Genomic DNA, 5982 nt, shown 5'->3' with positions numbered 1-5982 from the left:
TTTTAATAGTTTGATGAGCTCTTTCAACTATGCTTTGTCCCTGTGGATTGTATAGGATTCCTGTTAAGTAAAACATTAACTGATTTTTCTTTAGGGATGATGTTTCAAAATATCCTATATGCATCCTTTGGAAATTTAAAGATCCTTTTAAATTAAAGTCTTCCAAAAGCATTTTGCCTTAGTTTTTAGAATTACTTTAGTCCTTTTAATTTTTTGATGTGGTTTTAAACCAATTTTCTTTTAGTTTAACGTTTGGTAAATTGGCTCTTGTCTATAAATTTTAACACCCTCATCTGAGACTTCTAATATCTGCACCACCAGAAATTAAAGTTGATGGGCTTTTTGAAAAAAATACTAATAATCTCCTTTTTCTTCTATTTTATCCAATATTTGACTTTAAACTTCTCTCTTTTACCTTTTTTTATCTTGAATGTCTGTATCTAATAGTTGTCTTAGCTTTTTGTATTTTCTATCTGAAATACCTTAACTTGACATTTTCAACCATTTTTTTATCTTATTTCTATCTTCTAGTTTTTTTCCCCCCTAAGGTTTGTACATTCACCCTTAGTTGCTTTTTTTCCCTCCTAGTTTTCTTTTGTTTCCTATTTTGTGGGTTTAAAATTCTTGTCTTCCTACATATTCTCTATCTTCCTACATCTTTTCTATCTCTTTTTTTCACCTTCCTGTACTTCTGTCGTCAAAGTTTTTCACTTCAAATTTCTAATATTCTTTCTCCAAATTGCTTTTATCCTATTATCTTCCCATTTTCATGTTTTTTTTTAAGTAATGCCTTTAAGATTAACTAGGCTTCGAATGATGCAATAAAGCAATCTTTTTTTCCGCCATGAAGGCATCTCGACCACCTTCAATTTAACCTTTTAAAGACTTCCAATTATCATCTATACTGTACTTTTAAATGTACTTTTTCACTACCTACAGCTTCACTCTTTTAAATGAGGCTTAGATTCTGTTTAAATCGCTAAATGTTAGTTTACATGGCTGCCCTTCAACCAAAGGCTTTTTTTTTTTTAACTTCATTAAGAAGCTTTGTCTCAATCTGCCATGTACAAATACCTTTTTCTTCTTTCTTCCTTTCTCAAGCTTTTAAAGTAAGTCTAGTTTCCTCAAAATCTTTTTAAATGGCGTTTTACAACTTTTTACTTTACTACACAGAGATTATCTCATCTAGAAACTTTTTTTAACCTTACATATTAAAATATATTTCCACATCTTGAATCTTTTAATATCTCTTTTCTAGCTGTTAACCCTTTTTATAAATTTACATTCTGAAACAACTCTTATAAAATTTCTGATTTAGACAAATTACTCCACATTAATAAGATGAAATACTTTCATTTTTTTTATGGTACTATAATACTATAATTGAAACCCAACTGAAACTTCTTATACTCTTTGTATATAAATTACACATGATAGAATCTTAACTCTTAGTAACCTTGTTTTAGCAAAGACACAGACACAAAGCAATATTAAACATTTTTCCATTCACCAATTTATGAAAACACACATAATGTTTAAATATATTACCTTATGTAACTTAATAAGTAAGAGTACTTGATTTTATATTTAGTGGTTGATATTTTAACACTTTAGCTTTGTAAATTAATCAGATGTCTGTAAAAACCAAGATCTTAGACAAATGTAGTAAACAGAACTAGCCATCTCTTTCTTGTTGAAGAAAAATCCTTCTACAGGATACCATGATGGTCCCATTGATATACTTAATAACTCATCTTTAAAAAGCCATGTGCTACATTTTTGTATTGTATCAACATATGTCCTAACTGTTCTTGGTCTTACTGGGGTGCCTCCTTCCTCTAACAATTTCTCTTCCTCGGGGGCGAACAACTTCAAACCTTGAGTCAACCATTTTCCCCAGTTTGCCTGAGAAATTTCTAGGAACAGGCAACTTGAACTAAAAACAAAATAAATCAAAACAAGAATACATTGTTTTTTGAAATGCTCACCCATTCTTTCTCTCTTCCTCAAGGGCGAGAAATTTCATTCACCTCCAAGTTTCAGGCGTTCCCCGCATGGACCACCAAATGCCGCAGTCTGGCTGGGCACAAAATCACAAGCCACTCACAGCCTTGTAGATTCAAACAGCAATGCTTTATTCCCGAACTCACACCGACACTCTACAAGCACGTTCTGGGCAAAATCCACACTCTCCACCGGGCTCTGAATCCCAAATACTCTCTGAATCCCGCGAGAACTCAACGGGAACTCAAAGCGCCTGAGGCAGCAGGATACGCCCTATTCCCAGCAGGAATCACCTTAAACCTGGAACCGCCCTAAACCCGGATTGCCCTAAACCCCGATCCACTCTAAACCCTGATCCACCCTAAACCCGGATCCGCCCTGGTCCTTGAGCAAGGTCACCTTTCATGCAAAGTCACTGCAAATGACCTGGGTCCACAATGGAGAGTCCTTCCTCTAAGCAACATGGGGTAGGCTGACAAGGAAATTGACATGTGTCGTACCTACTTAGCTATGGCTCTCAGCATCCTGGAAGGGTAATAACATCTGAAAAATAGGATTTAATAGCAAGATGTTATAATTTGTGTATGAAAACTAATCAGCAATGACCATAAGAAGAAGAGACATGTGGGTAAACTCATCATTCGTGATTTTGTTCAAAAATCATTTACTCAAAGGAAGAAACTTTTCCTAGAATTCCCAAAATGTGAATGATGCTTCCTTTCTCTCTAATACCCATCTTTACTATATCTTCATTAAAAAAAATCAAACAAAATATTAGCTGTCTCTACTTGCAGGTTTTTTTTTTTTTTAATTTGATATCAAGAGAACTTGACCTGGTGTTTTTAGTAGGCAATTAGTAAATAACTGGCGAAAGAATAGGCATGTTTAATGTATTTTGTATACAAAAGCATAAGCACTAATTTACAAGCTGTTTGTAAATAAGATTAATGATGCTGTTACAGTGTCACAGTTTTTAATTGATGTGGTGTAGAAGGTAATGACTGTACCCGAGACATTAGTTTATTGATCTCCCACACCCATCTTACCCTTCTAGTTTTACTGACCCTATTCACAGACTTGAGAATGTCAATCCTTTGTACTAAGTGAACTTTTCCTCACCTCCAGTGGGATTGCTGATGAGAACAATCTGGACACTTGCCCATAAAATAAGAAGTCCATTGGCTGGGCAAGGTTCAATCAAATTTTCTTTTTCAAGTACTAACCAATAAACAGGGTCTGAGTAAATAAAGAATCAAAGTACATCATTGGTGGAGCACCAGTGTGAAAAGCTATGGTTTCCTAAGTACTGATGGGATAGTATTTCCTTCAATTCCATGAGTTTTATACCTTAAAAATTATTATTTTTTAAGTAAATTGGCATTAGCCTCACTTTCTTACAACCCAAAGAGCCTATTCCAAGAAAAAGTATATTTTTTTGTACTCCAACAAGATCAATATGTAGTATACTGACTAACAGCGTTAGTCAACTTTCCAAGAGCTAGAACACAATGAAACAAGTTTAATGCAAAATTTACCCAAGTTTAATGGTCCTTACTTAGATGAGTTATTGTTCATATTACAATCTAAAATAATACTTGCTTTGCTTTAGAAACCTTAGATCTTCTTCTCTCTACTGGATACTTGACTTTGCATTCCCCCTTGATTTTGACCCCATGTTTAGCTCCAAATGAAATTTTTCTCTTGCTATCAGACAGTTCTGATCCTCATATATACATACCAGCTCCACTATGGCTCCACACCATGGTTTACTCCTTAGGTCTCCCCTAGGGAAAGCTTGGAAGAATGGAATGCCCCTTATTAGAATAGAAAAGTATGGGAGTGAACTGAGCGGTTCATTTACCTGCAGGAGGGAATATATATCAAACATTCTTGAAATGTTATTAATGGCTTTAAAATATAAAGGTAAACCAAACAAACTGCAATAACAACAACCCCCTCCACATACACAGAAAATAACAACAACAATAACAACAAAAAGAACGAAATGAATCCTATGTGAAAGGGGAAATATATTGTCAAACTATTTTATTTTATTTATTAATTTTAGTATAAATGTTTTCATGACTTCTTCAAATTTTAGTATATTAATTAAAATGTAATTAAAACTCAGAAATAAACCTTTTGCTACTGTGACAGATACTGCAGAATGACATACTGAACAACTATCAAAACTCTTCTTATCATGCTTTCCTGGTTCTTAGAGGCTGGCAAGCTGAATGTTACATACAAACCTCACACTTAGTTGAAACTAAGATTTTTTTCAGGGAAACTGATTTCCTTCAACCAGAGGCACATACATAAGAGTGTGAGGCAGAATCTATAGTGCTGTTTGGCAAGTAAGATGGTTAAAAGTTTTGGGTTCTATTGAGTTGTAATGCAAGTCTCAGTGTCTGTATCTTCATTAGTTCTAGGTGACACATGGTTGGTGGAGTTTCCACCCTTTCTGTAGCTAGACTTTTCTCTCGTGTTTAGTACAAGCCTGATTGTTGGGTCCCAGCGAAGTTATGTATCTATGATGTTATAATAATCCCATTTCGGTTTTAAACTATCAAGAAGGAATTTTGTTTCTTACAACTAAGAACCATGGCCAATGTAGTAACTGTATCAGAAATGGGATGCTTCATGGTACAAATACCACAGATTTAGCGGAAACAGTTGGGCAGAACATGATGAAGGTCCCACTTTTTATGAGGTAGGTACCTTGAAAAACAGGCTGAAAGATGCTATAATGCTAAGGAAAATAGTAGAAAAAAATTGTAATGTTGGTAGGTGGGAGTTCACATTTGCTATTTTCAGCAGATTCGTATGAGTTAGATGTACTCTTACTATCCTAGAAGCAGAGGTGGAAGGAAGCAAAGATTGGCAAAGGAAGGTATTCTTCCTGCTAACTATTCTGATGGAGAGTCCAGTGATTTGGGCCTTGCGGTGTTAAAAGTTATCTGCTCTGTACCTAAAGTTGAAGACATTTTGAGCTGTGGCCATGAAACTGCAGGCTTAGCAGGGGGTAAGACTCTTGCCTTGTCATAAAGCAGCAGTGATATTGCTGGCAGGAGGTGATAAATTGTATTGCCTCCCCCCGAAGTCTATTATTTCAGATGATCTCAAGGTAGCCACCATTAATTTAAGGGCCAGAAGGATGGGCGGAGTACAGAAACTATTAAATAAAAACTGAGAATCTGCAGGCTTTAAAACCATGTCTGGCAAGCCTTGCAACAATGGTAGCTTGTACATGGAATGAAATAGAAACAAACCAAGCTTGCTACATGCTTGAAGATATTGGCTTCTCTGAGAAATCTCAAACTTTGTCTGCAACAGTTGGTTATTGTTAAAACAATCCTGTGTTGCAATATTTCAAAATCCTTGAAGAAAATTATCCTCTCCTGTGCCTACCTTCAATATGTTTACTGAGTCAAACTGTCAGGTTGAACTTCCCAAGGGCAGATCCAAGAATGACAATGGAAAGGCAAAAAGAAAATATTGAAGAGAAAAAAATCAAGGTCTACCAGTTTGGTCAACCAAAGAAATTCATGCAATGCTAGGACAGAGAGTCCTGGCTGTTCCTGCTTAGTAGGTTTGATAATTATTATGAAATGGTGATTAGTTTCTCCCTTTCCCAAATGGACAGGTTTAATGTAATGATTCTGTTCCTTCTTCACAACTTAAAATCTAAATGTGCTCATGGCTGAAAAAAAAGGTAGTTTATTGGTTGCCAGTCTACAAGGAACCTCAATCTGGGCCTCTTGGAGAGGACTGCATAGCACTCAGGAATCTTGGGCAGTAGATTTGATGATATATTGGGAAGAGACTTAGATCTTCTTCCCTTGGAGAGGGCAGTGAACCTCTTCCATGTACAAAAACACCGGTATGTATGTTCATTTGAGAAACCAAAGAGGGAGGACAGAGCACCAAATGCTAATAGTCTTTGTTTTGTTTTGTTGGTAGGGGAGATTGAACTCA

This window comes from Marmota marmota, unplaced genomic scaffold (assembly GCF_001458135.2).
Source record: "Marmota marmota marmota unplaced genomic scaffold, marMar, whole genome shotgun sequence".
Lineage (NCBI taxonomy): Eukaryota > Metazoa > Chordata > Mammalia > Rodentia > Sciuridae > Marmota > Marmota marmota.
Note: the sequence above shows the minus strand (reverse complement) of the source record.